The following is a 21,771-nucleotide window of genomic DNA, read 5'->3' as shown; positions in this document are numbered from 1 at the left end:
AAAAGGGAATGAGTCCAGGAGTTGTGCACTCCCAGAAAAAGCAAAAGCCTGTGAGAGTCAGCACAGGCCATCGGAAGATTTCAGTAGCCACTCAGACCTTCTTACACGTGAGCGAATCAACTTGGAAGAGACACGCTACACATGCCATGAGTGTGGGAAAACCTTCAGTCGGAGCTCAAACCTTATCAGACATAGGAGAATCCACATTGGTGAGAAACCTTATAGATGCCATGAGTGCGGGAGAAGCTTTAGTCTGCTCTCATCCGTTATCAGACATAGGAGAATCCACACTGGAGAGAAGCCCTACATGTGCTCTGAGTGCGGGAAACGCTTCAATCAGCGCTCGAGCCTTATCAGACATCGGAGAACGCACACGGGTGAGAAACCTTATGCAGGCCTGCACAACTTGTAAAGCGGCGAGGGCCATATTACTCCAAAGAAAACAGCTGAGGGCCAACACCCCCACCCCCGGCCTTGCCGAAACCCCCCCTCAGCGGTGCCCAGGCCCCCCCCCCCAAACACATAACCCCCCCTCGCCCGCGCCACCTGCCCGGTGGAAACAAACCCTCCTTCCCCAGCACTGCCCCGTCAAAAAAGCTGTGGGCCAAAAAGGAAGGGTTGGGGGGGAGGTACTTTATTAAGAATTTTTCAATTAAAGCAAACAATTTTTTAAATTATTTTAATGTTTTTATGACTCATCCCCCCCATGAACTAAGGGAAGGGGAAAAGGGGGACAGTTTGAAGGGATTTTCTGGGGCTATGAACTAAGGGGAGGGAAAAGGGGGGCAGTGTGAAGGGATTGGATGTGACTGTCCAACACAAACACAGGGGCCGCAGGGAGCCAGGGGGCAGGGGGGAGGTCCCTGGACCAGGGAAGGGGGCAGCAGTCAGGGCAGGGCAGGTCGCACTCACACACACACACACACCCCTCCAGCTGCAGCTCAAGCCCAGGCCAGGCGCCCCTCCCCTCGCTCGGCACTTACGGGCTCTGCCTCGTGCCCAGCACTTCCCTCCTCAGTGCCCCACCCCCTCCAGGCAGGGGGCTGAACCCAGCAGCCCTACCCCGCCTCTTGCCTGCAGGCCGCACAGTCTGGGAATGCAAGAAACATTTGGGATGCCCTACATGGCTTCCCTCCTATTCTGACTGACAACTGGCAGCAGGTCCCTCCCCGATCTCGCTTTCCCCTGAGTGTTCTGGTGAGATGCAGACCAAAACTGATCCCTTCCTTTCTCCTCTGGGGAAGGGTGTGGGGAAAATCAGCTCCTGATAGGTTTGATCTCTCCCACACATATTTTGGTTCCTCCTTTATCCATCTCTCTCTCTGAGATTTCCTTTCTTTCCAGTTCCGGGAGTGACCTATGTCTGGATTCTCTCTGTCTCCCATCAGGTGATGTGATGGTGAATGAGAATGAGGAGCAGAAACCCCAGCAGGAAGATGCTGAGCAAGGAGAACCACATGGAACGTTATCAGGAAGATCCAAAGGGAACGTTTCTGGGAGTTGTGCACTCCAAGAAAAAGCCAATTCTTGTGAGACTCAAGAGAGGCCAAAGGAAAACTTCAGTAGCCACTCAGACCTTATAACATGCGACAGAATCAATTTGGAAGAGACACGCTACATGTGCCATGAGTGCGGGGAAAGCTTCAATGAGAGCTCAGCCCTTATCACACATCAGAGAATCCATGCAGGGGAGACGCCCCACACATGCACTGAGTGTGGGAAAAGGTTCAATAGGCGCTCAAAGCTTATCAGACATCAGAAAATCCACACTGGCGAGACGCCCCACACATGCGCTGAGTGCGGGAAAAGCTTCAATGACCGCCCACACCTTATCAGACATCGTAGAATCCACACAGGGGAGACGCCCCACACATGCGTCGAGTGTGGGAAAAGCTTTGATCGGCGCTCAAACCTTATCAGACATTGTAGAATCCACACAGGTGAGATGCCCCACACGTGCTCTGAGTGTGGGAAAAGCTTCAATAGAAGCTCAAACCTTATCACACACCAGAGAATCCACACAGGGGAGAAGCCCTACGCATGCGCTGAGTGTGGGAGAAGCTTCAATCGGCACTCACACCTCATTACACATCGCAGAATCCACACGGGAGAGACGCGCTACTTATGCTCTGAGTGTGGGAAAAGCTTCAGTGACATCTCTGTCCTGATCACCCATCAGAGAATCCACAACGGAGAGACGCCCTACACATGCTCTGAGTGCGGGAAAAGCTTCCGCTGGAGCTCATACCTGATCAGACATCAGAGAATCCACACAGGGGAGAAGCCCTACACGTGCTCTGAGTGTGGGAAAAGCTTCAGCCAGCGCTCTACCCTTAACGCACATCAGAGAATCCACACACGAGCGACGCGCTACCCATGCCCTGAGTGCGGGAAAAGCTTCAGTCGGAGCTCAGACCTTAGCAGACATCAGAGAATCCACACAAGAGAAACGCCCTACACATCAGGCCTGCACAACTCATAAAGTGGCGAGGGCCATATTGCTCCAAAGAAAACAGCTGAGGGCTGAAACCGCCCGGCTCCACAGAAACACCCCACCCAGTGTCACTCAGCCCACGGAAACACTCCCCCCTAGCACTGCCCAGCCCCACGGAAACAAACCCTCCTTCCCTAGCACCGACCTGCTGAAACAGCTGTGGGCCGAAAGGGAAGGTTGGGGGCGGGGAGTGATATTTTATTAAGAATTTTTCAATTAAAGCAAACAATTTTTAAAATTATTTTAATTTTTTTATGAATTATGTAAAAATGAAAAACACCTGTTTCATTGAAAGAAAACATTTGTACTTTTCATAATTCCCTTGCAAATTTAATGAGAGATAGTACATCTCTTTCGGCAACAAGCTTGTCGTATTCGGGGGTCATATTTGAAGTGGATATTTTCATAATGTTTTCCAAATGGTCATCAGTCAGAGAAGAACGTTGCTTGTTTTTATTCATGTTCATGATGGAAAATGTTCACGTATGAAAGTGCTTCCAAAAATGCTGAATGTTTTCAGTGCAACTTCGATAAGATTCTTGTATTTTTCATTGTCCAGACTTTTGTAGAAGTCCTGCAGGCTGCTTTCTCTGTGCTTATTTCGGTAAACTGCCGAACATGGAAATTCAGTAACCTCCAACTGCAAATCTAGTGGCACTTCCTCTGGATCCACAGAAAAGGGATCTTCAATCAGCTTCAACTGGACGTCTTCTTTAGACAAAGTAAGTCTTCTGTCAGATTCTTCAATCAAAAGATTAATGTGCTTTGCATATTTTTCTCCTAATTCGGCAGGTTTGTGCTGAGGGATATGCTGTGCACAAGTGACACATTTAACCTTTTGACAGCTGACTTCTGAAAAGTTTGTTTCATTTTGAAAGCTATCACTGCTGTGTACATTTGAAATAGAAGTTGATTTTTTCCCTGAAGGTGAATGTTGAGATCATTCAGGTGGCTGTAATATCACAAAAGAAAAAGAGATCTTGATTCCAGGACTCATTTTCAAGCTCTGGGAATTTTACTGGCCCATTTTCTAGGAATTTTGCTACCTCCTCTTTCAAAGCAATGAAACGGCGGAGCACTTTTCCTTGACTCAACCACCTCACTTCCGTATGGTAGATCAAGTCGCTGCACTCGGCGTCTACCCCTTCAAGAAAGGCTCTAAATGTCCTATGTTTTTACTCCTCTAGAACGGATGTAGTTTAACATGGAAACTACCACTGACATGACATGCTCAGATTTTAAGACTTTGCTACACAAAACCTGCTGATGTAAATGCAGTGATGTTTGGTTATTTGTCTCCCAATAAATTCTTCAAGAATAACAACTGCACCAACATTTTTTCCACACATAGCTGGAGCACCCTCAGTACAAATGGCCACCAAGCTTGTGAAATCTAATCCCGACTTATCATTCATGGACTTTATCACTTCACTGGAGATTTCTTTTCCGGTTGTGCGACCCGTCATGGAGCACATGCCAACAAGTTCTTCAGTAATTTCAAAGTTATTATCAATACCTCTAATAAAAATAAGAAGTTGGGTGTCTTTTAAATTGGTGCTTTCATCCATAGCTAGGGAGTAAAAGCAGAATTCACTGACTCTCTGCTTTAACTGATTACTTAGATTGGTAGAAATGTCAGCTATTCTTCTCTATACAGTCATGCGTGATAGACTGACATTCTCAAATATTCCCCTCTTTTCTGGACATAACTCAGATACAGCAAGCAAGATACACTTTTTTAAAAACTCACCTGTGAAGCATTTCCCAGCAGCAGCAATTTCCTTAGCCCTGGTCTACACTATGGGGGGGGGGTGTCAAACTAAGGTACGCAACTTCAGCTACGCGAATAGCGTAGCTGAAGTCGAACTACCTTAGTTCGAACTACTCACCCGTCCAGACGCCACGGGGTCAAAGTCCGCAGCTCCCCCGTTCGCGGCGGTGGAGTTCCGGAGTTGACGGGAGCGCATCCGGAGTTCGAACTATCGCGTCTAGATTAGACGCGATAGTTCGAACTCCGAGAAGTCGAACGCCACCCGTCGACCCGGCGGGTAAGTATGGACCTACCCTTAGCAATTTGAAAGCTTACTTTAGTAACTGTATCATTCTCAGTATGTACGTATTTATTCGTCCATTCAGTGTTGAAAACGCTGTGCTCTGATTCTCTTTTTCTTTTCACTCATGGTAGCCATTACGAAACTCAAGTTTTTGTTGAATAAATTCACGCACAAGGGAAACACTCACAGTCACACACAAAGAGAAGAGATCTCTCACGGTGCATGGCCCGCTAGCAAGGCACTGATGGTATGTGGAAGCCTGTAGAGGGGGAAAGAAACAGCGCGCACAGGGTGACCAGACCACAGAGGTAAAATAGGACCCACCTCCTCCCCGCTTGGCCCCACCATCACACCCCTCTTCAACCCCTAGCCCCCCGCTGGCTTGCTGCAGCCCTCCTAGTCAGTCCCCCACCCACCACTCGCCTCTTTTCACCTCCTTCCTCCCCTGCCAGAAACCCCCATGCCCACCCCTAGAATCCCTGCTGCTTCACTGCTCGCCTCTTTGCCCACCTGTCCGCCTCTGACTCGCCGCTCACCCCGACTCGCCCCCCCCGAAGTATAAAGCCTCATTCAAAGACCCAGGGATCACTATATTACTGCATACCACAGTCAATCAATGCAGTTGTAGATAAATCTCTGCATTATGCATTTTTTTATAACTTGTATATCACTTTGTATTGAACCTTGGTAGTATGTTATAGCGGGCCCCTAAGGTAGTATAAATAAGGTAAAAAAAATGTCTTTTTGCTAGAAGTAGAATAAGATCTTCCCCCCACTTGGTAATCAATTGCCCCGTTGAATGAATGAGGTATGACTCAGGAAGGTGTGGAAGGCAGCACCTCCAGACAGCTGCAACCCTTGGAGAGGGGCTGGGAGCCAGACCAAGGATTCATATTACAAATAAGGCACAAATAGTCAACAGTGAGGAGGATTCACCACAGGAACAAGCTACCAAGGAAATTGGTGGATTTACCATTTCCTGATGTCATTTAATGAAGACTAGATGCCTTTCTGGAATGTTTGCCCCAAAAGTAGCTCTTGTGTCATACAGGAGACCTGTGATATGCAGGGGGTCAGATTAGATGCTCTAATGGTCTCTTCTGGCCATAAAGTCGACTAATTTCTGAAAAACTGAGTGTAGCATTGAGAGCAGCGTCTGATGTTTTCCTGTCTAGCCGGCTTGCTTCCTAGAACAAACGCTCCTTGAGTGGGGTGATCAACAGGGAGTAGCTCAAACCTCCAAAGTGCCTGGGCAGGGGCAGGACATTAGCACAGCAAGGGAGAGGTGTGGCAGTGACATCACAAAGTCCTTTTGCAGGACCTCAGACTATTGGTCAAAGGTGGTGGGGAGGTGGTGACCTCACAGAAAGATGCTGACAGGCAGGAGAGGGGCGAGGGGCCAGGGAAACCTCAGAGACCCCTGTGGCTTTGCTTCAGCCAGTCTCCTTCTCCAGGTCTCTCTTTGAGGACTGAGAGCCAGGAGGAACCTCTTTCGAGTTTTCTCCTTCCCTTTTCCTGATTTTAGTAGAAAACAGCCGTCCCTGTTTAGAAGGTAAGAGCCTCCTCGAGGTTTGAAACCTGTTCAGTCTGATCCATCTGGTGACAGTTGAATTCTAGGCATGGAAAACACGAGCTTAAGGAGGCAGAATTTCATTCTGCTACCTGGGATTTTGTCCCTCAGAATCACTGGGGACATTAGGGTTTGTCTTTTTTGTTTCATCTTTTCCTCCATCCCTCTCTCCCTCCCTCCTTTCTCTTTGTCTCTTGCTTCTTTTGTCCTTTCTCCTGTTCCCCTCCCAACACCAGGAGCGAGGTGTGTGTGTGTGTGTTGCGGAGGAGTGCTCTGCAGCTCCCACTGTGGGAGGTCCACCCAAAAATGTGGGGCGGAAATAGTGCTCGGGCAGTGATCCCCACCAGTGACCTGAACCATCCTTTGGGCTCTTGGGTGAGAACCCTCAGCCTCCCGTCCTCAGTCTCTACCCTGATTGGCTGAGCAGGGGGTTATTGACAGGGAGGAGACTCAGGTCCTTGTTGTTCTCTTTGAAGCCCAAGTAAATAAGTCAGAACCAGTTCTATGTTCGATGAATTTTGCTGCTTCGCTGCATTAATGGTCTCTGAGCAGTTCATGATTCTCTCTAACATTGCAGTTCTCCTCAAATACTTGCTGAATAATTACTGTGCACTGTTGTTGGTCTGGAGCTCATCTGAGAGCACTTTATTCAGGTCATTCAATGGATGAAATTCAAGATCTGATGGTTAGTTTGAAAATCAGGGTTCTTGGGTCCTATTCCCAGCTCTGCCACTGGCTGGCTGTGTGACCTAGGAGAATTGACTTGTCTTTTCTCAGCCTTAGCTTCTCCCTCTTTCAAGTAGGGATAATAATGATTCGCTCCTACCTACCTTACGGTATGTGGATGCAGGGCTGGCTCTAGGTTTTTTACCTCCCCAAGCAAAAAATTTTTGTCTGCCCTCCCATCGCCCTGCTGCCCGAGCCCTGGGTTCTCCCCTCCCCACCCCTGCACCCCCTGCCTCCCCAGCCCTGGGCTCTACCTCCTGACCCTCACCCCTGCCACGGGCTCTGCCTCGTGACCCTCACCCCCTGCCACCTCAGCCCTAGGCTCTCCCCCACACACACCCAGTGCAGCCCCAGCTCTTGACTCTCCCCTTCCCCTACCAGTGCTCCCACCCACACACCTCCTGCTGCCCCAGCCCTGGGCTCCTCCCCCCACCTGCACCCTCCTTCTACCCCAGCTCTGGGTCACTGGTAACTTGCTCCCAGTTTAATAGAATAGAAAAAAGAGAGGATTCAATGTGTAACAGGGAGTTTGGTAAATCTTGGTTATTTTATTTTTGCAACAGGCTCCTGTCCACCTCCAGTAGAGTTTTCAGTCCCAATGGCAACTTACTTACCAAATGTAATACAGACTAGTCCATTCCTCCCAAGTGGATGTGGTTCTTGTTCTTCTGCACATTGTAACCCATGGAGGCCAAGGACCTGCAAATGTGTCTTCATGTGCCTTTGTTTCATTGATGAAAACATAAACTAGACACTTAGAGGATTGGAACTGCTTTCATCAGAGGGACATGTTTGCTAGGTTTTTATGTATTTGCACAGGAAAATGTTGACTGTTTCCATTTATTTCAGGCATCCCTAGTCAGTGGAGCTCCTGAACATAATGGAAATGGATATGCAATTATTTTTGTTGAAAGACCAGGCTTTTAAGGGAGTACTTGGATTTGAACCAAGGATCACTTGATCTGTAGTCAAACACTCTACCACTGAGCTATACCCCCTGATAATTACATTTGCAAGTCAGTGATCTTAAGGATCTTGAAAACTGAGAGTGGAGTTCGTTTCTTCCACACCAGTATTGCTGTCTGTGCATCCCGGAGCTATGGGGTGAATGGGGAAGGCCCACAACTAGCTTGTCAGTATCAGCAAAGGAGCAGCCAACATCAGGACCAACGAGACGTGCTGGTGGCCCATCAGGAAGAATCCACTCTCCCAGAGACTTCTCGGCAAGGGCAGGGTACACAATGGGGGCTACCTACCCGCCACGTCCCTGCAAGGGTCTTTCTAGTCCCACTTTAGTGTTACCCAATTTCTAATCAGTCTTTGGCCCAGATTCCCTCCCTGAGCGGCACCAGCACATACCTGGGCCCCCTGCTAGTGTTAAATCTGTCTTGAGCTGGGACCCAGCTTGGCAAAAAGCCTGCAGCCCCCTCTGTGCTGGGGAGTGAGAGCAGCCCTGGCACTGGGCAGGGCAGCCCTGAGGGAATGAACCCAATGTGCCCGTGAGGCCCTGATCCAGAACCTCTGCCAGGCAGCTTGTGCTGCTCGGGCGTCTCTAGTCTCCAGCGAGGATTCAAAGCTTCTCTGCTCCAGGGGAACCCCTGGGGGAGGGAGGCAGGGCTCCTGCAGGATAAATCTTCCTGCCGGCAGAGCTCCGGTCCCCTCCTCCTGGGCACAGGGCATTGCACACGGCACCCACCACATGCACACACCCCTTTGTGGGGAGAATCAGCTCTGGGATATTGGGGTCAAACCCTTCCCACCTCCTCCCTGCAAACCTTCTCCTGGCTTCAGTGCGGGAATGGGGGCGTGAGGGGCTAGTGTGGTAACAGCAGCAGCGTGGCCGTGGGGCTCGGCCGGTGGCTGGGGCCAGTCGACTGAGCATGAACCCAGCCGACCCCAGGAGATGGACCCGGGTCACCAGCCCAACCCACCACGCGGCTGCTGCCGCTGCCCCGTTAGTGCGCGAGCTCCCACAGACCACGCTGGGGAGAGCCCCCAGCTGCAGGGGAGACGCCCCTGAGTGCCTGGCAGGGACCAGCTCCTGGCTGACCTGCCCTGCTGGGGGTCAGGGGGCTGGGTGACAGGGGGGCGTTGGCTCTGGGGTGGGACTGTCACTTCCCCCCTGCCAAGCCAACAGGATCACAGCAAAGGAAACCAGCTTGGCCGGCAGGGGAAGAGTTCAGTCCAGGGCCTGGTGCATTCTGGGAGCAGGGGCGGTGCAGAGAAAGGGCAGATACGGGGCAGCTCTGAACACTTCGCGCAGAACTGCCTGTCCTGTCCCGCAGCCCCTGTTACAGGGGGCTTTTAGCCATAGTTTTAATCAGGCCAATACATTGAAAAAAAACCCTGTTAAATCATTGCTCAGCCCGAGTCCTTCACCCACATTCCTTAGGGCATTGGGTGTTTCATTTTCTGTCTCCATTTCACACAGAGACACAATTTCCTTTGCACAGATCCATGAACAGCAAAACCTCCCTGTGTCTCTGGTCTGAGCCAGGGCATTCGATTCCAGTGAACCCTTCTCTCCTGCAATGCGATGGTCAGACAGAGGGGACGTGGCACCTGCATCCCTGCCAGGGAGATATTGGCTCGGCTCTTTCTTTCTGCTGCTGTTGTTAGTCCATGAAACATCAACGGTGGAATGCAAGGCTGAGTTCATGCACCAGCCCCCTGAAAAATTTCAGTGCCCCAGAGAAATCCTGCCACCTGATATTGGAATGATGTGCTGGAGATTTGATTAGGAAAGGGACTGTCTGAATTGTCAGAGTGGGGAATGAACAACAATCTACAGCAATGTCATTAACACAAACACACTCTCATCCTGCTCCAGCCGGAAGGGAAATGGGCAGGAATTCTCACTGTTCACCCAAGGACACACTTACACTGATGCACAGCCATGAATGTGCTGGGGAAGCTGGTCTGAGCAAACAATTTGAAGAGACAATTCAGTGAGAACTGAATTATCGTGTAGTAAAACAATTATACATCAAGTAGTTGTGGCCGAGTGGTTAAGGCGATGGACTAGAAATCCATTAGGGTTGCCCTGCACAGGTTCAAATCCTGCCAACTATGCAAGCACTGCAGTGTTGTTATGATTACTCTAGTTTTAGTGCCTGAGCATTCACAGTGCAAACTGGAGCTAAATCTAGTTTCACTCTGTCTACACTTAAAATGCTGCTGTGGCACCTGCTATAGCACTCTGGAGTATACAGTCAGTGGAGAGGTTTTCCCATCCCTGTAATAGCGGCATTGACAGAACAATTCTTCCTTTTCTTTAGCACTATCTAACCAGGGCTTAGGTCACTGTAACTATATGGGTGGACGGGGGGTTTCACACCCTGAGAGACGTCGCTCTGCCAGTGAAGTGCCCAGCGTACACCAGCCCTTAGATCCCTTTTGGTATTTCAGTGCAGGCACTGACCTGTGAGAGGAAAACATCAGCTCACAAACACAGAGACTGAATTTCCCACATTTAATCTCGCTGCACTTTCCAGAAAGTCACAAAATTCAATTCATTCTTGCTAGGACAGAGAAAAAATAAGTGACACTAAGTTTTTGTCTTGGTTAAATAAAATTAAGTGTTTAATTAATATAGTAAAAATCTGTACTGATTCCTCTAACTAACACCACAGCGTGAAATAGGAACAGAGACAAAGCTTGTCAGTGATGACTAATTTTGCAAGTGATCTTCCCATTATTAATTTCCACGCTGCCCCCATTGGAGGTCTGGGCATCTCCAATGTCATAGCTCTGCATTCACCTTCCCCGTAGAATTGTTATCGGACATTCACCTTTCTCTGCAGCATGGGGCACGGGTCACTTGCTGGAGGATTCCCTGCACGTTGAAGTCTTTAAACCATGATTTGAGGACTTCGATAACTCAGACATAGGTTAGGGGTTGTTACAGGAGTGGGTGGGTGAGATTCTGTGGCCTGTGTTGCGCAGGAGGTCAGACTAGATGATCATAATGGTCCCTTCTGACCTTAAGTCTATGAATCGATGAATCTATTCCCAAATTTGGAAAATTGTGCAGCTCAGAATGTGAATAGTGACCCCATCTCCTTCCTGCACCTGCTCTACATTGCTCCACAGCAGCTTCTCCACCTGCAGTCACCCCAGCACTGCAGTGCAGCCGCCCAGGGTTCAGCAGGGGCCCCTGGCAAGGACCGTGGGTGCAGCTAACAGCCCGGTGTGCCTGGCCGTGAGGCAGCTGTAAAAAAGCAACACCCCGCCCCCCAGAAGTACAGAGACTGAATTCCCCAACTTTAACATCATGACCCTGTGTAGAAAGCCACACGTGTCAGTTGTATTTTCACAGGGAGATGCAAAAATCAAGTGACACCAATTTTTAAGTTGAGTAAATAAAGTTGAGGCGATAGTTATTAACTTCCCAAAAATATACTAAAGATCCCTCAAGATAACACCTGAAGGTGAAATATGAACAGAGACAAACCCTGTCAGCAAAGGCTCATTTCCCAAACTATCCTCAAAATGTTACTAATTCCCACCCCTCCTCCACAGGAGCTCTGTGCAGTGTAACTGTTCTGCAGGCAGCTTCCCATTAAATGCTGTTGTGGGACATTCCCAGGCCTGGAAATGTACCAACGACAGAATTTGAAGAGCAAACCTGGCTCCCCGCACCAGGCGGGATTTGAGTGTTTTGTCTTTGTCACTTAGTCTTTGTCAATAGTACAGACGCCAGGGGCAGGACTCCAGGCTCTGCTCAAGGGATCCTGGCACAGGGCTGAGGGAGGAGAAAGGATTGTAGATTTTCACCTGCCCTCTGGAGAGGAGGTGATAATTGAAGGGGGCATTTCCCACTCCTCCCCTCCTCAGTGTCCCAGGGCTGGAATTCTACATTCCACAGGGCCAAATGAGGGGGTGATGCCATGTGGTTAACGAAAACCAGTGCTCCAGGTGAGATTTGAACTCACAACCTCAGCATAGCTTCTCTCAGCACTGCCCTGTAAGTACTGTGCACTAATCAATTGTACCACTGGAACACCTGTTGGATAGCATTTTCTGAAACCCCCCTAGGCTGATAAAGCCAAGGCGTGACCCCCAAAACATTCTCAGTGGGGCTGGGAGCAGGTAGCAACAAGTGTTGTACTTGGTGGGGTGGATTCTTCTTAAGGGTCCCAGGCCCCATTTCACCCTTTTGTTCTTCCCTGTGTAATAACGGAGCTGGTTAAGACTCAATGGAGAGTCTTGCTGCAGCCCAACAGATCTGAAATCACTGGTAACCAGCTCTAAGCATTAGTCCTGCTTTGGGACAGTGTCTCTCATGCAAGAAACTGCCCAGTCTGCGCTAGCAGTGAGGCTCCCTCACTAACAGCTGAAATCAGGGAGAGCTGTGTGACGTGCAGAGCCCCAGGGGTGCCTGAACAGGGGGGAACAACACCCCAGGGCTTTTAAAAATGGGAGGGCTCTGCCTTGCCACTTTGTAATGACCATAAGGGCGAGTGAGGGTGGGGAGGGGACGGAGAGCAGTGAGCGGGAGTTGGGGTCTTGGGGGATGAGGCACCGTAGGAGCCTCTTGTGGGAAATATCTCCTGCCCCACTGCCAAAAGGAGCCCCTTGAGTGGGAACGGTCAGAGGCCCCACTCGGGGGCTGGCCCTGCTTTCCTACCTGCTTTTCAACTGCTGCAAAAACATCCCGAGCAGAGAAGCAACAGGCCAAAATACTTTTAAGCAGCTGCCAAAGTAGCTCAGTTGGGCGAGTGTTAGACTGAAGATCTAAAGGTCCCTGGCTTAACCCCAGCCTCTGGCAGCTTGTTCTCTGGAAGCACAGCGGTGCCTGCACCCAAGGTGAGCAGGGCTGGCCTAGGGCAAAGCAATTCTGGGGGCCCTTTCCATTAAAAAAGTTGCAATACTGTATTCTCATGGGGCCCTGAGAGATGAGAGCTGTCTTTCCGAACGTGGTGGCCCTCAGGAATGGTGCCAGAGGGCTGCTGGGCAGTGGCAGGCAGGCATTGGGGATGAAAACTCCTCTGTGCAGTTGAGCAAGGGCAGTGCCCTGGAAGGGGCATCTGTGAAAGTGGCCGTGTGGAAGGTGGCAGGGATTTGGGGGCCCAGGAGGAGGTGCTTGATGTTCAGTGCCTTGGAGCAGCTGGACTTGGCCATGGTGGGTGTTGAGGAAATGCACATTAACAACTCTAGGGTAGCTCAATAGGCAGAGGGTGATTGGAGGAAAGGCCTCCTGGCCAGGGAAGAATGATGGGGCTGGAGTCTTGTTCTTCACATTCACGGTGCGAGTACAGAAGGTGGTGGAGCTTAGACCAGGGAGGGCATTGCTGGTGGCTTTGTGCTCTGTGGCACTGGTTACTGCTATATTAGTGTGTATGGTCCCCAGTTAAGGCATGAGAGGGAAGATCAAAGGCTCCCTTCCTCTGGACTGCATGATGTTTGTTGTTGGGGGGGTTAATTGTGTCAGCCGGCCTGAGCACCGCTGGTCCCGTTTTCCCAACCTTCAGAGGAAACATTTTTACAATGAGCACTACCTGGCGCAGGTCTGTAGTGAGGTCGGCTTAGAGGAGCTCACTCCAGCCACAGAGGGGGTTCACCTTTCTGCGGGGACAGACCAGGACTCACACTGACCGGATTTATGCTTAGCTTTTGTGTCTTTAGCGTGTTGCTTCTCAGATTCTTTCTTGGCCCGACTTGTTAGACTTTGACAATTAACAGGCCAGAGTTTGTGCACCTTCCTATTATCCTCACTAGGATCTGATTTCCAAATTTTAAGGAATGACTTTTTGCCTCTAATGGCCTCCATTACTCTGATGTTTACCTAGAGTGGCGTTCTGCTGGTCCTCCTATTGTCGCTGCTGATTTAGGGCAAACATTTCATCTGAGCCTCTAACTGCGGTGGTTTTAAACGCTCTGCATGCTGCTTGCAGGCACCTAACACTTGTGACAGCAGCTCCTTTTAATTCCCATCTAACCATCTGTACTTATGCCGATAGGTCGACTTTAGGTCTTTAACTTTGAGCGGTAGCTGAGAAGATGTTAAATCGGGCAGAAACCCATTCGACAAACCTCTTCATTTCATTGTTATTTCCTGACTTAGTCATTCATCGCCTTTTCCTTATTTCCTGGGTGAGGCGGCGGCCTGCCAGGGAGCTCCCTGGCACCTCTGGCTGCCTGGGCTGAAGGCAAGAGGCAGGCCTAGGCGTGGCCAGGGCCTCCTGTCCTGGAATGAGGCTGCAGTGCTTCCTGGTCCCCTTTTCCCACCACCCCGGCAGGCGGCTGCTGCGGGAGAACACGAGGGAGGCTCTCGGGGCGCTGGGCAGCGCTGTGTGTGTGGCTGTCAGGGGAAAGAGCCGAGGCTCCGGACTCGACCTGCCATTGACTCGCGTGGCTCTGCGCGGCCGTCAGCCGGGGCGGGGTGGGCCAGGCTGCGGACGTGACTCAGGCTTGGGCCGCATGGCTGTGCTTTCCTGACGAGGCATGAGGCAGGCCAAGAGCTTTGCACAGCGTACAGGGAAGTGGGAGGGAGGCGTCTTTGAGCCGGCCTGTCTCCTCCGCTTCTCCCTTGCCGCTTGGGCGGAGGCGGGAAGGGAGCGAAATGTTCCCGGCTGAAGGTTTTGCGCTCGGCCTTGAGGATTAAACCTGAGCCTCTGGCGTGGCTGCTGGGAGATGGGCTTTTGCAGCGTGGCCCCCCACACTCTTGTAGGCAGCAGGTGAATCCAGTGTGTCCAGGAGGGAGCCTTCCACGTGGCAAAAGGGGAACATCACGGCTCCCAGCAGACCTTGAGGAGCCCATGAGGAGCCTTCAGTGGCATCCCTGGGGGAGCATAACCCCCCCTCCTTTCCATTAACAGCTGCACTCACTGACCCATGATACCACAGAGACACCTACCAGCAGCTGGTTTGCCAGGGCCGCTGCCCAGCACCCTGCAGCGCTTCCTGCCAGTGCCAGAGCTCACCAGGCACTAGCCTGGAGCCAGGGCCGCTAGGCGCTGCTGAAGAAAAGCCAGCAGAGGGACACAGTGGAAGCGTCCTGTGCCCAGAACACAGAGGTGGATCAATCAAAACCCTCTTCTGCCAGCACCAGGCCTCCTGCTTCTCACACTGGGCCTGCAAGCGAGGGGGCGGCTGGCACGGTGCCAAGAGTCTAACCTGTGAGGCAGGAGGCGGCTGACGCCCGCAGCCTGCTGGGGAGCTCCCAGAAGTTATTAAGGGACAGAGACTCCTCAATGGCCTTAGTGACAAGGGTTTGGGGGTCACAGAGGCCAGTAAGGGGGTCACTATGTCGGCCTTATAACCCTGGGTGTCAGGTCACTGTGCAGCTTTGATCTAGAGCTCGGATCCCAACAACCAACCAGCAGCCCACAGCCTCCCCCTGGGTCTGCCCCACCTGGTTACTCCTTACAGGCCGACCTTACCCCCTTCCAGCCCCGGATTCGCCCCCTAATCATCCTACTGCCACTCAGAGCCACAGCCGTGGAGGTGCTGAAGGAGGGAGGGGTGACTCCAGGGTGGGGTTCTTCTCTAACGATGGCTGGCAGAAAGGTGGTGCTGAGCTCTATCAGCGACCTGCCCAGTTGCCTCGCTGCCAGGGGATGCAGACATTTGTCTAAGGCACATAAAGGGGCTATTTAGTGTTGAAGCAAATGCGAGGAATGTGCATTTATGAGAGGAAATTTCCATCTCGTCAACAGCTATACATCAGGGCTCCGGTGGCCTAATGGATAAGGCATTGGCTTCCGAAGCCAGAGATTGTGGGTTCAAGTCCCATCTGGGGTGAAGATCTACTTCTTTCCTCTACATTGCAAGGAAAGGGCCTTATTTTCAACCAGGAAGCTGGGAGATGTTTCTTTGTTTGAGCACAACGTCCTGGATCTTGGGAACAATCTCCAAGGATATTAGAAGGCTCAGTCTGGTGACCTAATGGATGCAACCACACACCCCCATCCCAGGGCAGCCCCATCTGAGAACCAGGATCCATGGAGCAACATTCCCCTCCTGCCCTGACAGGTGGGCTGTGCAGATGATGGTGGAGGGCAGCAGGATGGGAGGTTGCACTAGCACTGCCTGGGCTGTATCTGCACCAAGGATAAATGGAGGGGGTCATGCAGCCTGTGCCTGACACTCCACAGTGCTACATTCACTCCAGGAACAAGTCAAATCCTGCACCAAGGGTGGTGAATTCCCATGTGAGCACACAGTGCCCCTGTGCACCACACATGCTGCACACACATCAACTGCACCAAAAGAGACACAAACTGCACACTGAGGAGACCGCTGGTTTGTTTCCAGGTTGCTTGTATTTCCAAAGGTACTGACGTGTGGTCTCTCTTCTTTTTCCGTGGGCAGAAATGCAATGGAGGAGAATCTCACATCCCTGAGCTGCTGACAGTGGCAGGAAGAAAACGCACTGCAATGAAATTTAAAAACCACTCATAAATAATTTAACAATGAGAAGTAATTAAATAAAAAAAATCCAATGGACACACATGCTGGTGGCTTGTTCCCACCCCAGAGAGCGAGGGGCAGGGAGTGTGTGAAAAGCAGGTAGTTAAGTCTGAGGGAGCATATTCATATTTCATACAAGTTAAACAAATTATAGCAGACAGCTACAAAATACTCCATTTGGTAACATCAATACAGAATATATAAATCTACAAGCAATACAGCCATACACAGCTAAGACAGGGTGTCCACTTAATACCAGAGTGCCCACGGCCAAATAGCTGGAAGTGCCTTCACAGTCACTGCTAAACAAAACAACATTGTGCAGAGCCAAGAGCAGCCCTGCTGTGCCGTGAGGAAGCCTGCAGGAGACGCAGCAAATCAATCTATGATTCTGTGCTTCTGCTTAGTAGTTACCAAGTGTGATCAATGGAAGCGGGGGGGAGGGTTGCTCCCTTTTTTGGACACCCAGCCAGCCAGTAGCTATAAAATCTCTCGGAGGCCTGGTCTACACTATGACTTTAGGTTGAATTCAGCAGCGTTACCTCGATTTAACCCTGGACCCATCCACATGACAAAGCCCTTTTTTTCAAATTAAAGGGCTCTTTAAATCGATTTCTTTACTCAACCTCCGACGAGGGGATTAGCACTGAACTCAGCCTCGCCTGGTCGAATTTAGGGTAGTGGTGTACACAATTTGAAGGTATTAGCCTCCAGAGCTATCCCAGAGTGCTCCATTGTGACCACTCTGGACAGCACTCTCAACTCAGATGCACTGGCCAGATAGACAGGAAAAGGCCTGCAAACTTCTTAATTTCGTTTCCTGTTTGGCCAGTGTAGTCTGCTGATCAGCACAGGTGACCATGCAGAGCTCATCCCCATGATGTGCACATTGCCGGGGCACATTGCCCAGCCCATACTTTGTGAGAAGTCTATGACCATGTCTATGTCCTCATCACTCTTGTCACCGCACTGCTGTCGCCTCCTTGCCTGGTTTTGCTTTTGCAGTTTCTGGTTCTGCGCTGAGAAAAGGTGTGAAACAATTGTCTGCCATTGCTCTGATGGAGGGAGGGGCGACTGATGGCATGGCTTACAGGGAATTAAAATCAACAAAAGGGGTGGCTTTGCATCAAGAAGAAACACAAACAACTGTCACACAGAATGGCCCCCTCAAGGATTGAACTCAAAACCGTGGGTTTAGCAGGCCGTTGATTTCACAAAACAAATCAGGTCAATTTCTTGTTTTGATCCATCTAGCTTTTACATCTTAGGCTGGTAGCAAATGGGGCAGTACAACTGCTAGCCATCGTCCTCTCCTGGTTGCTTGGCAGAAGATGGGAATGAGCTGGCTGAGTCACTCCCTTGTCTGCCCAGGCACCCCAACTGATCTCACTGAGATCAGCTAAAAGAGCACCTAGGAGTACAATGACAATGGCTACCAATCATAATGCACCTTCTGCTGCCAAAAGACAATGAGCTGCTGCTGTGTAGCAATGCAGTCCCATGTCTGCCAGAACCCAGGAGACGTACGGTGTGACGGTGAGCTGAGCGGGCTCCATGCTTGCCGTGGTATGGCGTCTGCTCAGGTAACCCAGGAAAAAAGGTGCGAAATGATTGTCTGCTGTTGCTTTCACGGAGGGAGGGAGGGCGAGGCGGGTCTGATGACATGTACCCAGAATCACCCGCGACACTGTTTTTGCCCCATCAGGCATTGGGATCTCAACCCAGAATCCCAATGGACAGCGGAGATTGTGGGATAGCTACCCACAGCTACCCAAATTGCAACGCTCCAGAAGTCGATGCTTCCTTGGTACTGTGGATGCAGTCCAGTGACTTAATGCGCTTAGAGCCCTTTGTGTTGGGACACACACAATCGACTGTATAAAAACAATTCCTAAAAAACTCACTTCTATAAATTTGACCTAATTTCATAGTGTAGATAGACCCCAAGACACTTGATCACAGCATGGATAGGCTAAGAGACTACTTACACTTTTGCCTGGTTTACACTGGGGGAAGGGTGGGGGAACAGGGTCAATGTAAAACACAAAACTTCAGCTACAAGAATAGTGTAGCTGAAGTTGATATATCTTATTTTGACTTACCTCCTGTCCTCACAGCACAGGATTGACAGGTGGGGCTCCCCCATCCACTCTACTCCTACCTCTCACCCTGGTAAAGTTGCAGAATCAACAGGAGCACATTCGGTGATTGATTTACTACCTGCAGACACAAGACAATAAATCAAAGTCCAATAGATGACTTATTACCCAACAAAAGAAATAATATACCCTTGGATCTGAGCTCTAAAGAGCCGAAAAACAAGGCTAACACGCTTGGCTGTTACACAGCCTCTCTGCCCCCACTGCTTTCTACCTCGCCATGACGAGCTCCCAGACACGCACCAAACACCATTCACATGACTTTGAAAATTAGGTAACTAAGTGAGGATCACTTCCCCGAAATGACTCCAATTGAGGAATTCAAAGCAAGAACCATTAACACAGAATTCTGTTCAAAGAGAGAGAAGTCTTTCAGCCTCCCTCCTCTCGCTGGTTCCTCTCCTTCCTTCTCTTCAAAGACAGTTCCTTAGAGAATATTTAAAAATAAACAATATAAAGTGTTTGAGGCGTCAGTTATTGTGTCATTGGGGGTAACATACAGGTTGTAGGGGGATGTTAGCATTTTGGTATTGGACGGCATATACATATACACGGTCTGTCATGTCCCCAATGCGGGGTATACGGTGGGAGAGTTCAAGGTACAGCCAGCAAGCAGTGAGGGCACATCACTCATACAAACAGGTTATGGATAGTCGTGGGCGTGAGTAAATGAGCGGACTGGGTAATGGTGATAGGGTGCCCCTCACAGGGCAGAGTTCAGTTTGGTTGGTTCTGGGCTCAGGGGATAAAGTCCAACAGGGGAAGTTTACAGGTCTCTTCCCCCTTGTGGGTGCACGAAGTCACGCCGGCTCACTCTTGGTATTGACGGTGGCGGGTGACGTGCTCTGTGTAAATGTCTCTGGACCACCGAATAGCGTCCGAGACCATTAGGCATCTCATGAGCTGCGCGTAGTGATGGCCCACCCCACAGGTCCGCAGTACTCATTCATTATGGGGGTCCCAGGCGCCCAAGGCCCCAATGATCAGAGCGTCGGTATAGACCTCGTAGCCCTTTGCTCACAGGGTGTCAGCCAGGGGAGCGTACTTTTCGAGTTTGCGGGCTCAGGCTTGGCGGAAGGCCGTGGTCCTATTCTCGAACGGGATCGTCACGTCGACGAGGATGATCTTTTTCCGGTCCTCATCCGTGATGACGATGTCCGGGCGCAGCGGGCTGTCGGTGCCGGGGATGGCGCGATTGACAGCGATCTCTCCCAGGTGCGGGGCGATGGCCTTCACCAGGCGGTCCTGGACGGCGTTGTGGCGCAGCTGCCAGGCTCTGCCGGGGGGCCTGCAGCTGCACAGGACGTGGGGCAAGGTATCCATGGCTACACTCCTACTTTGCACAAACCCACCCACTGACCTGTGACTAGCAGTCTCTCACTGTTAACTCTTCCAGCAAAATGGGCCAAAGAAAGTGTATGCCAGCGGTGTACACAGCCCCAGTGCTCTTTTCGTTTCCTTCCCACAGAACTTTCGCTCCATACCAGTCCAGTTCGTTGCTGTTGTTTGTCTATCCACTGCATGTGTGTGCTATACCGTACCCTGAGCTGATTCCCAGCTTTTGTGCTCAACACAGCCTTGCCCCTCCGTGTCTCTGTGGTGCAATGGGTCAGCGTGTTCGGCTGTTAACCGAAAGGATGGTGGTTCGAGCCCACCCAGGGACGACGCTAAGCCTGTGCAGCTTCCTTGCTTCCCCGAGGCCTGTGGGGGAGCCTTAAAGGTCCCATTTTGCTGCCTCTTGGCCTCAGTGCTTTCAGCTGGTGGTCCAAAGAGCGGGCTGGATGCCATTCAGAAACCCATCTGCCAGCAGCCGTGCCAGAGGCTCAGGCTTAATCCTCAAAGCCGAGCACAAAAACTTTCAGCCGGGAACATTTCGCTCCCTTCCCGCCTCCCCCCAAGCGGCAAGGGAGAAGCGGAGGAGACACGCCGGCTCAAAGACGCCTCCCTCCCACTTCCCTGTACGCTGTGCAAAGCTCTTGGCCTGCCTCATGCCTCGTCAGGAAAGCGCGGCCATGCGGCCCAAGCCTGAGTCACGTCCGCGGCCTGGCCCACCCCGGCTGACGGCCGCGCAGAGCCACGCGAGTCAATGGCAGGTCGAGTCCGGAGCCTCGGCTCTTTCCCCTGACAGCCACACACACAGCGCTGCCTAGCACCCCCAGAGCCTCCCTCGTGTTCTCCCGCAGCAGCCGCCTGCCGGGGTGGTGGGAAAAGGGGACCAGGAAGCACTGCAGCCTCATTCCAGGACAGGAGGCCCTCACCACGCCTAGGCCTGCCTCTTGCCTTCAGCCCAGGCAGCCAGAGGTGCCGGGGAACTCCCTGGCAGGCCGCTTCGCCTCAGCCACCTCTTGCCTCATGGCCTAGGCTCTTGGTGCTCTGCTGGTCACCGGCTCGCTTGAAGGCCCAGAGGGAAAAGAAACAAGCGCACGCGTAGCGGAGGATGGTTTCGATCCATCGACCTCTGGGTTATGGGCCCAGCACGCTCCCGCTGCGCCACTCTGGTGCTTCTTCACACGCTCCCCCTGTCACCTAGCCGCCACTATCCGGATTAGTGCCTTACGCGCTCTCGTGCTGGCAGGCAGATGCGCAGGCTGCTAGGCAGCTGCCCTGGTCACAGGATTTTACAGCTTCTACAGGGTAAAAGGGATCTATTTGGGGTTTGGACCCCATTGGGAGCTGGGTAGCTGAGTGCCGGAGATGGGAGCACTTCTTAAACAGTTTTCAGTTAAGCTTTCAAACTTGTGGGGGACGAGGTTCAGCCTTGGATCCGTGTCTGCAGCAGGCAAACGCCTCTGGCTCCATCGCCCCCCCGCTGTATTAGCAGACTAAAACCCAGAGCAAACGCACACGCCTTGCAAAGGAACAGGAGCCGGGATCTCGAACAAAAGTCAACTTTTTATTAAGATGACGTTCAAAGAAAAAAAAAGTGTACAGTACAGGGTTTCGGCATAGAAGTTTCTGGTGCTCAGGGAACAACGTACAGCTTACCCAAGGGATGCAAAATTCAGTTTAAGATCAGGTGGCATAAGGAATACATAATCTGCAATAGCCCTGACTGGGGGGTAAAAGGTTAACGTACAGATACTGAGTTAGGAGGGTATGTTGTCCATATGAAGGCTACGTTCGGGTGTGGAATATAACGAGCGGTTACGACGATGAGGATGGATTGACCCGGTTTGGTGAGTTTTAACGTTCGGTGTTTTGGAATCTTTGCCACAATCTAGTTGAAGCAGGGTCAGTATGAAGTCTGCCCTGCCATCTGTTGGTGATGTGTTGTCAAGGCCTTTTGGGGCTGATGTCATTTGCATGGTTACACCCACCCCGGATTGCATGATGGGAGTGCTTGTCCAAACGGTC

The 21,771-nt window shown here is 51.3% G+C and overlaps 4 non-coding genes across 4 annotated transcripts; 3 read left to right on the top strand and 1 right to left on the bottom strand.

The window, feature by feature from the left end:
* Nucleotides 1–7,770: 7,770 nt before the first annotated feature.
* TRNAC-ACA lies at nt 7,771–7,842 on the bottom strand. Its single transcript has one exon. It is a non-coding gene; the product is annotated as a tRNA-Cys (tRNA).
* A 1,992-nt stretch (nt 7,843–9,834) lies between these two features.
* On the top strand, nt 9,835–9,916 carry TRNAS-AGA. Its single transcript has one exon. It is a non-coding gene; the product is annotated as a tRNA-Ser (tRNA).
* Nucleotides 9,917–15,516: 5,600 nt separating this feature from the next.
* Nucleotides 15,517–15,589, top strand: TRNAR-CCG. The gene has a single exon. It is a non-coding gene; the product is annotated as a tRNA-Arg (tRNA).
* A 4,418-nt stretch (nt 15,590–20,007) lies between these two features.
* On the top strand, nt 20,008–20,081 carry TRNAN-GUU. Its single transcript has one exon. It is a non-coding gene; the product is annotated as a tRNA-Asn (tRNA).
* The last annotated feature ends 1,690 nt before the right edge of the window (nt 20,082–21,771 follow it).

This window comes from Mauremys reevesii, linkage group 23, assembly GCF_016161935.1.
Source record: "Mauremys reevesii isolate NIE-2019 linkage group 23, ASM1616193v1, whole genome shotgun sequence".
Classification (NCBI taxonomy): domain Eukaryota; kingdom Metazoa; phylum Chordata; order Testudines; family Geoemydidae; genus Mauremys; species Mauremys reevesii.
The sequence above is the reverse complement of the archived record's forward strand: the minus strand, read 5'-3'. Positions and strand labels throughout refer to the sequence as shown.